General features: G+C 37.3%; 1 protein-coding gene across 1 annotated transcript in view; it reads left to right on the top strand.

Moving 5' to 3' along the window:
* Nucleotides 1–794: 794 nt before the first annotated feature.
* Nucleotides 795–10,047, top strand: part of ZBTB20 (zinc finger and BTB domain containing 20) — a 642,654-nt gene continuing 633,401 nt past the window's right edge. The window contains exon 1 of the mRNA XM_066599339.1: nt 795–931. The gene's annotated coding sequence lies outside the window, so the exon portion shown is untranslated. The remainder of the gene's footprint in view (nt 932–10,047) is intronic.

The raw sequence follows: 10,047 nt of genomic DNA, 5'->3' as shown, positions 1-10,047 counted from the left end.
TTTTATGCACGAAATGCGCGAGTTGCTTCCATTTAAAATAACCTTGGCCCGAGTTTTAATTGGGCGAAGGTTCTGTGTGTATCGTTTATTTCTGTCCTGGTAACACTATGTACTATATGCATTGCACCTGTTCAGACATAAGTACTGCATATTATTATAACTGTAAGAGCAGGCACTCCTTCTCCCCTCCGGGTGCTGGCATGGACCAGGGTAAAAGATTACATGCTTTTTTTATTATTATTATATAAATCTATATATTTCAGTACTTTACCAAAAAAAAAAAAAAAGAGAGTTTTCTGGTTGCCTTGCAGTGGACGGCGAGCTTTGTGCCTGTGTATTCTGTGCAGCCCACATGATTGTGCAGCTTAAAAAAAAAATTATAATATTAGGAAAGCAATTATGCATGTCACCATTTTTTGTGACTGAATAGGCTGTACAAGCAGTGACAAAACGAGTGACATTAATATATAATCAGTGCTGAAAAACAATGCTGGAGCAGCGGAGGGAAGGTGGGGCTGCTCCTTCCTAACTGTCTGTGTCCCTGGTCCTTTTGGCTGCTATCTCTCCCAGTGTGTTAGTCAAGCAGTGTTGAACCTGTTGCTGCAGTAGGCGAGTGAGTATTTTGCTTGCTAGATAGAGGAAGGAGGGCTGTCTGCTGTCTGGTAGGAGGGCATTGTCTGTGTCTTTCTCCCTCTATCACACACACACATACTCTTGCTCGCTCTTTCTCTCTCTCTCCCTCTCTCTCTCTTTCTCTTTTCCACTCTCTCTCGTCTCTGTGGTTTGTAAGGTAGGTTGCAGTGTGTGTATATACACAACATCAAGCGCAGGAAAATGGACTCATTAGACAGGCAGGCAGTCATTACCACTCACACTGTAGTTCCAGGGAGACTCCGATTATAAGAAGACAAACTCAGCTCTGGGGGACAAGGTAGGCCAGTCAACTTTAAAAGAAAAAAAAATGTATCCAATTCTTTTTTTTTTTGTTTCTTTTCTGTTTCTTTTTTTTTTTTTTTTTTTACAGCTCTGTTCACATTTTGTTATTATGTGTTTCTTTTCCCAAAATGAATCGAGCAAGTTTAACAGTTCTCCTGCCAGCCTGAATTGCTGAACATGTTACATGGGCCTACTACCCAAAAGCTATTTTATTTTAATCCTTCTTCAACAGTTATTTGTGTATTTATGGGTGTGACTGCTCAGAGACTCGGCGTTTACTTTTTTTTTTTTGGTCAAATTTTACCAAGCTCTCCAAAAATATATATCTTTTTTTTATTTCCTCTGTTTTGAGCTTTCCTCCTCAAATCAATATCAGTCACTCGTTTAAGAACTCCCCCCTGTATCTTTTCAGTCTTTCTGTATGTTTATGTAGCTCAGGATGCCGACTCCTATATTCTATGCATCTTTCAGTTTGTGTCGAGATGTCTTGGATGATATTTACTAGCTGTTTTGCAGCTTTTTAGAATGTTAACTCCGACACCTACTTGCTTGTTTTTATCCTTCCTGCATTATTAAAAGTTGGCAAAAATAAAAGAAGGGAGAAAAAAAAAAAAAAGCAGTAGGTTGTTGTACGTTAAACTTTGGACTGAATTTTATGCTCTTTTTTTCTTATTTATTTTGGACTGCAGCTGGGATTGCACGTCTCCCTCCCTTTTTTTTTTAGATTTTTTTTTTCTTTTAAGATCTTGTTTATTTTTGAAAACTGATGGGAGAATAAAAAGGGTCGAGTGTTTGTGTGTCTCAAGTTTTCAAGTTTTGGAAGCTAACGTTCCTTATTGTGAATATAAAACTTTGGAACAGGTAGTCTTGGAAAGAGAAGTGCCTGCTGTTAGGTGTGTCTGCCTAGGAGAGGGGCGGGTGTCATTGTCCCTGCTCGAGACATTTCTTATCATGTAGAGCCATTTTGTATTTGGGGGGGGGAAAAAGTAAAATAATGCATATTGTAAAATGAAGAATTGTAAATCCCACAGAATATCCGGCTTGTTTTCCTGGGTCTTCGGCCATTGTTTGGAAGGCTTTTCGGCAGTTGTTTCAGTTTTGCAGCATGGGGAAGGAGATCTGCTAGAAATGAGCTTTTTGTGTTGTGAGTGTGTATGTGTGCCTAATCTGCCTCTTCTCATCTCAGATCTTTTTTTTTTTCTTCTTCTTCCACGAGTAAAACTGTTGCTTTGCTTCTTATAGACATGAGCACGGGCAGCGAGAGCCCCTGTTACAGAAAGAGTTCACAAGAATCACTAAGCTGCTCTTTATTTTCATTTTTTTTTCAGGGGGGGGGGGGGGGAGATTGTCATTAGAAATTAGGATGATGACTCCCTTGTTGGAAGCAATTGTTTATGGCTCAGTTAATGTCACTGTTGTGTTTTTATGTTTTTGTGTATTTTTTTTTGTCTTTTTGGGGGGTCTCTAGGCCTTTTGCTTTCGAGAGTGGGCTCTTAAAGTAGTGCAATATCAGTTGTACCTTAATTACTCATTATGATCATCGCTTGCTTGTTGCTGCCCACTTTTTAGTGACTGCAAAGGACTTTTTGTGTATCTCCAACAGGTATAACATGTCCAGTATCTTGTTCACTATGATATTACACTGTTGCACCTGGGTACTGTGACACCCGTCTTGGTATGACCACGTATATACCCGTCACATATTTTGCATATCCATGCGTATTTTTTTTTTCCCTCAAAAAAGTATATTATTTCTTAAACTGCACTCCAAAGTATTTCAAGGGTTTATATGTGTGTGCAATATGTGTGTATATATATATATATATATATATATATATATACACACACGCACACACACATACACACACGTATATGTTTGCGTATGTATATGTGTGTATATATATATATATATTTTTTTGCTTGCTTCTCTTGATCCACAAACTGTGCTGTTAACTGTTCAGGCGTAGGATACATTATGTAAATAGAGACTGGACAAATGAGAGCAATGGAAAACTACAGCCTTTGGCAATTTTGATCACAAGCAAAACAACAACAACTGGATTTTCAGTTTAGAGGGAAATGTAACTTGACTATCTGATGCAGCATGTATGCACTGTGAATTATGTATGGAAATAGATGGCCATAGAAAAGGGCACTCTGCAGTACTTGTAAGGGTTACAGTAACTTATTCCGCACTTTGCATTTCTTTTGGCTAAGATTTGCATTTTTATGTCTTAAAAAAAAACAAACTTGGGCACCAGCTACCCCGTCTGTTTAATCTCCTGATAAAATGCAATCATTAACACTTTTGATTCTAGAAAAAAATTAAGTACATGTGATTTGAGCTTTATATAAATAGCTGATTTGGAAAACTATTTGGTTACTATGAAAAAAAAAAATTAAAAATTAACTACCTGCATCCCATATTCTGTTTTAGAGTGTGGCCTCTACTATCCAGAGAAACCGGCCTTAGTAGTGGCGTCTGCTTACGATACTATTGGCCATAATAACATTATAACGCAGTGATTAATAGACTTCAGTTTACTTTTTTGAGCCTCGGTGACTTTTAACTCTACATCCATATATTATATCACCCATAGAGCATATTGTTATGTGAGGGTGGATGTTGAGTGTTGACCATTATAGATGTCAATCAGAAATAATGCTAACTACTATTTTGCATATTTAAAGACAGAGGCCAATTTTGGACCCCCGCCCATTACTTGTGTCTAACTTAGTAGAGTGTTTAGTATAACCCCCATTCCCAATTGTAATTAACACACCCATGTTTTTCCACCCTATGGACAGTGCAATCAATCAATTAAGAGGACAGGGAATTAACAGGTATTCATATTATTTATATCTTTCCTCCCTGATTTTTTTTTTATTATTACGTGCATTTTTTGTTTTATGCATTCAGTGTTATTTTTCTTTTTTTTTTTTAAACTTTATTGAAACTTTGGGAGTTTTGGGCCTGCATGCTTTTACCAAATGTATATCCTTTATGTGCCTGATAGAAGGCCTTAACATTTAACCTTAAAATAAATTGGCTATAGATGTGAACACTTTGGGTCATTGGAAAGTAACTGTGTGTGTGGGGGGGGGGGGTGGGGGGGGAGGGGGTCCCTGAAATGAAGTTGGCACTGGACCCATAGAGGCATAATAATAAATCCATTTACTATATTACGAAAGCCTGTATAAAGGGATTTCGTGAACTAAAAGTTCATTTGTAGATAACGCAGATGGATGTTTAAAAAAAAAAATATCTAAATTTGCTTTAACTGTCGCTTTTCCTGACCTTTCCGTACCATAAACGGGTTACACTTGTCCATGGTTGATTTAGATGATGTATTCAAATTGGCAGAGATATATCAAAGAATGTGACTGGCATCATGTATTCACATGACTGTATGAAAAGTTATATATTAGCAGCACAGCATACAAGGATTATTTTATCTCGCTTTTATTGTTTATCTCAAAGTTCTTGGGCCGAAATGAATGAATTACGTGCCAAGATTGAACTGGTTTTCTGCAGCTCACTAGCTCGTCTGTACCTTTTTATATAAGACTGTTTTTAAAAAAAACACATTTTTTTCTTGATTCTGCTTAGATTAAGATATTTGAAACCGCTACATCTGAATCTCGAAGACGTTCCGTTTTTTTATTGATGTTTTTAAACTTTTGGTGCTTGAATTAAATTTTTAATTTTTATTTTTTAATTCCGTATGATTCCCTTGTGCGATGAGATCACACGTGCTCCTTCAGTCCTCGCTCGGTGCTTGCTTTACACTTAATATCCCAAATTGAAAGGAACAGATTTTTAACTCTTTTTGCCTTTTACAGTTGCAGGCTACATATTATACCGTAATTGTCACGCATCGAGAAAAGTGGGATTTAATGTGTTTTTAAAGTCTTATGACATAGCATATAAAAAAAAAAAGAACAAAAAAAGACATGCATTTTTTTTCTAGCTCCTTGACGTTGGTTTTAGCATTTTTTGGGAAATGTTGGGTCCGTGTACCCATCTTGAAACGGGCATTATGTAGAAACATGTTTACTGTATTTCCTTATTAAATTGGCTCCCCTCATTAACAGGTACATTCAAGTCAGCGGATTTACTAAAGCCCATCCTCCTATACATAATGATAAGAAGGACAATAATAACCATTGTATTTTGAAAAAATGATCAAGTTCGCACCGAAATCTGGACACGGTGTAGATTGACTTAAACCGTGCCTATTTTTTCATTCTATTATCTATAAATATAGTATAGTGTCTATTTATGTTCCTACTTTAGCCCCTAGTATCTATCTATCTATCTATCTATCTATCTATCTATCTATCTATCTATCTATCTATCTCATATCTATCTATCTATCTCATATCTATCTATCTCACATCTATCTATCCATCTCATATCTATCTATCTATCCATCTCATATCTATCTATCTATCTCCTATCTATCTATCTATCTATCTATCTATCTATCTATCTATCTATCTATCTATCTATCTATCTATCTATCTATCTATCTATCTCATATCTCTCTATCTATCTATTTCATATCTATTATCTATCTCACTCATATATCTATATTGAACAATGATCTCTTGGTTAAAAATTTATTTCTGCCCAAAGTAACCTGACATTTTGTGTCCACGCTGATATTGGGTCCCTGTATGTTTACTGGTTTTACAAGAAACCGTAATACATAAGCTATACAGGTCTGAGACCCTACAGTACCTCCGTATGTCTACAATTTTCTTTGAGGCACATAGAGCTTTATTTGTTGGATTCCTACGAAGGCCCTTCACATCAAATGCACATGACAGAGGTTTAAGGAATCGTTGCTTTTTGGAAAAAATAGTTCTGTAGAATTTGGATGTACGGTGACACCATATTGTGCACTCAAAGTGCCTTACCGCTTTTGGACTGCCACCTTACAGGCTCCATGCCAGCCTTTTGCTGTCATCATAAAGTGTTTTGAATGGGCCATCGGGTTTACCGTATATCATGGCATTATAATTTCTAATGAGTATTTTCAGTAATATCATTTCATACCAATGAAATGCATCGTTTCTTATAGGACTAGTGGTATATGGTATAATATATTCACTGCCCGTGTCCGTAATCACCATGCTTTTAGAAGCACGTAAGATGGAACATTTTATCAATAGGTTCAATAAATACATCTTATGGAAAGTCTTGTCTGTTCTAAATGCCATCAATGCTCCAATTCGAGCGGTTACCCCAAATGGATCCGTTACGTTGATGTACAAAGTAGGTAATGTAATTGTAGCCTTTTAACTTTTATTATCGTCGCTCTGCTGAGCTAGGGTGGAATTCACTGATTAGCGCTTATTTGGGGAGATGATTGAGTATAAGTGACAAACTTACATAATCCTATATACAAATGGCTTACCTTCAGGTGTAGTCAAACAGGCAGGCTAGTGATCAATACTAGAACATCACCCACTTGTACCTAGGATAAGATATTCAGTCCAATGGCAATATGAACACATTTTTGTAGCTCCTCCTCTTTCATCTGCTTCCTCTTATAAGATGGAAGAGAATAACACATGACTGCCGGGCCTGACGGCACACGGATTGTGGAGACACATACGTGTATAAATAAATAAATTATATATATAATTGAATTGATGAAGACTTGTGTAATAATAGTGCTCTAGCTGTGATAGAATAATGCAACTACTGTATTCTTTTTCCTTCATCTTGGTCATTTCTAATTTTTTTCCTACTGACCCATCTCCATAACAAGATGATGGGCATTTTGCTTTGTGTCATGTAGCAGAAACGATAAAGAAGAATATAAGTAATTTGCATCGTCAATAAGACAATATACGATTGTCGCAATATCACAATACTCTGGTGGTTTTAGTCTTAACCCTTTGCAATCCAATTTTGGATTTAGGGTTTCCTAAGGGGCTTTCACTTTCTGCCATTATACAACGCCGCCATGTGTTGGCTAGAGCCAGTACTGCGGTATGTGACATGCTGGAGAGGCCTCCCACAACAGAGCGGCCAGTAATCTACAGTAAGACTACCCTGCCGGACGTCTTCCGACGTCGGAGCTGTACAGCCTTCAATCAGAATGTCTTTAGACATCAGACAGTGGATTGGAAAGGGCTAAGCTCATGATGCCAAGCTGATACTCTATCATTGGTATTCCTATTTCTTCCCCAAAAGTCGTTTGGATACCGCCAGTATTCCAGCCCGCTCAATTCAGAAGGTCAACATTACAGAAAGTTACGTGATGTCATTGGATATGAGACTTTTGACCCATGAGCCTATAGGATAAGCTGAGATTGTAGTTGCTCAATTTATAACAGTTGATTTCCAATCTACTGTAATGATGCAAGACTATGGCCTGATAATATGTGGTTAATGTTACAGGACTCCTTAAAGGGGTTTTCCAAATTAAAATTAGTGGTGGCAGTGGGAAGACAAATTATGTGAAAATAGGCATACATACCTGCCGCTGCCGTGCTGCTCCCCCACCACCACTTCGGTTTTCTGTTTACTTCAGCGGCAGCAGTCACATGGCTTGTTTACCCACGTGACCAATTCGGCCAATAGGAGGAGGCCTGACAGTGACATTATCTGTGACAACCTGTAAGCCTACTGGAGGCTCTACATTAAAAGCCAAGGTGCCATGTTTACAGGATGTCAACAGGTCTTCTGGCCCAGTGATGACACCTGTCAGATGGCATGGCACCGGAGCGCTGAAGCGGAGTATATTGATTTTATATTGTTTGGCACATAAAGGAAGGGGAGGCAAAACTACATAAAAAATTAACTTGGAAAGCCTCTTCAGTGATCATATTACTACAGGTGACATCTATATTAAAGGAATTGTCTGAGATTACAAATATAGATTCTATTTCTCCAAAAACAGTACCGCTCATATCTTTGGGCTGTGTCTGGTATTGCAACAGAATATTTTTTTTCTAATCTCGGACAACCCCTTTAAGGTGAGGTCCATATTGTTTGGATGACACTGCTGCAATATTCTGAAAATGCATACATTTTAATGTTGAGCCCACAATCTTGCATTGTAATGGCATTTTTTTCTAATTTGCCTTTGGCAGTTGGAAGAATAGTTACATCGATATCGGTGTTGTCGTCCTTAGCAACCGCTCACCATCTAATGCCGTTAATGAATCAAAATGTTTGAGCATCAACTTCAGGAACCTTTTCTTCACGGTTGTCTTTATGAACGGCCTTCATTAAATCATAGAACGCTTGGGCCGCTTTCCATATATCTTTTGCAAACAATTTCATGTTTTTTTCCAATGCATTACATGAAATAATTGATTGGAAAGGCAAGAGCTGCTATGAGGCCTAAAAGATGTAAAGAATGGGATTCTATTAACTATTCTTTTGGTAAATGTCACATAATAAAGCATAAAAAGTGATGCCAGCGCGATCCATGATACTTACTGATAATTTCATGAAATGCGTACAATATCTAATCACTGAAGGTTCTCCTTCATACTATTGTTGGCATGTATAATATATATTTTTTGTAACTGTCATATTATGTTTATTTTAGCTGAAAATTAATAAATTAAAAAGATATATTTTTTCATATATTCTTTAGCCCATCTAATATAGGATTAGATGTGACGCTGCGTTCGCACCACGTTTTTTACATACAGTTGGCGTTATATGTTTGGAACCGGGAAAAAAAAACATTATCCAGATGTATATGGTACAGTCCTTAGACTAATATGGGGCATATATAGTACAGTCATGTATCCAGTTGGCATACAGTGTATCTAGACGTTAACATCTCGATACATTTTTTCAGCTACATGGGAAAATGGACTGTAGAACTTTTCAAGACACCGACAAAAAAAATATACATTATTGTATAATGGCAGTCAAACGTATACCGTAGGTATTAGGGTATGGGTTTGTTCTGTTGAATGGATGTAAACTTTATGGAAAGTTTTTTTTTTTGTTTTTTTTTGTTCCTTATTGCCAAACAAAGAAGTGTTAAACTGCACAACTTTATTGAAAAAGACTTAACGGTGAAATACGTAATATGTCATTTTTATGTAAGAACGGACACAAACCTAATGAAGCATGTGGCTTTATGTTTACCATATACACTAAAAAAAAGTGGGCCTTGTCTTAAAATTGTATACAATGTTTCATGTGCATTTGATGTATATGCTAATCATACACGAAGGACAGCCCCTTACATGATCAAATATACTGCTCCCGAATATTCACAAGATTGGGGGGGCCCATGTCCGGCTTTCCTACTCACTGCTCTCCCATAATATTCATCTTCTCCTTGGCACTCCTATAGAGCCGAATGGAGGAAAGGGGGGACACGGAATTCCCATTCTGATGAATAGCGGGGGTCGCAGCAGTCAGACATTCATCACCATCCATGAAGCAGTCGTCTAATTTTATAGATGTCGGCACAGTCTAAGTGAATGTAATGGAGGGGTACAGCTGGTGACGGTATTCATCATCAGCCCATCAACTTCATTCTGCAGCTAATGAAGACAGCTTATATGGGAACCAATAATGACCGTCCAAGCAGGTGACCGGGCTGTTGCTTCGGGGTGGTTTCACGCATGTTTTATTGGAAAAGGCCCAATTTTTTGTGGCAAACTTTGTCACCACTAGTGTTGGGCTGTAGGTCAATAAAAAGCTATGAAACACATCACACAGATTTTACTTTTGTGGCATTTTATCTCACTTTGGGTGTGGTGGGTGTTTTTTTTGTTTTAACTGCAATATGCCTTAAGTATGGCATTTTATTTTCCAGGCATTTTTCCATAGACTTCGCATATAGGGGGGAAAAAAATCCTTAAAAATACACGTGTGTGTATATAAGAAAAAAAAAACAACAAAAAGTGCTAACAAAATTTCAGATAATTACGTTTAATAATAGCCATAAAAAAAACGCAAAAAAACTTTCTAAAGAAGATTTAAAGTGGTTGACCAAAAATGTTTTTTAGTTTAAAAAATGCTGGGAATACTTTCAAAAAAATAAAAGAAATAATGCTGACTTTCCCTTTTCTCCACCTCTCCTGTTCCAGCACTTGCTGGTCTCTATACCCCGGTCCCTC

This window comes from Eleutherodactylus coqui, chromosome 4 (assembly GCF_035609145.1).
Source record: "Eleutherodactylus coqui strain aEleCoq1 chromosome 4, aEleCoq1.hap1, whole genome shotgun sequence".
Lineage (NCBI taxonomy): Eukaryota > Metazoa > Chordata > Amphibia > Anura > Eleutherodactylidae > Eleutherodactylus > Eleutherodactylus coqui.
The sequence above is the reverse complement of the archived record's forward strand: the minus strand, read 5'-3'. Positions and strand labels throughout refer to the sequence as shown.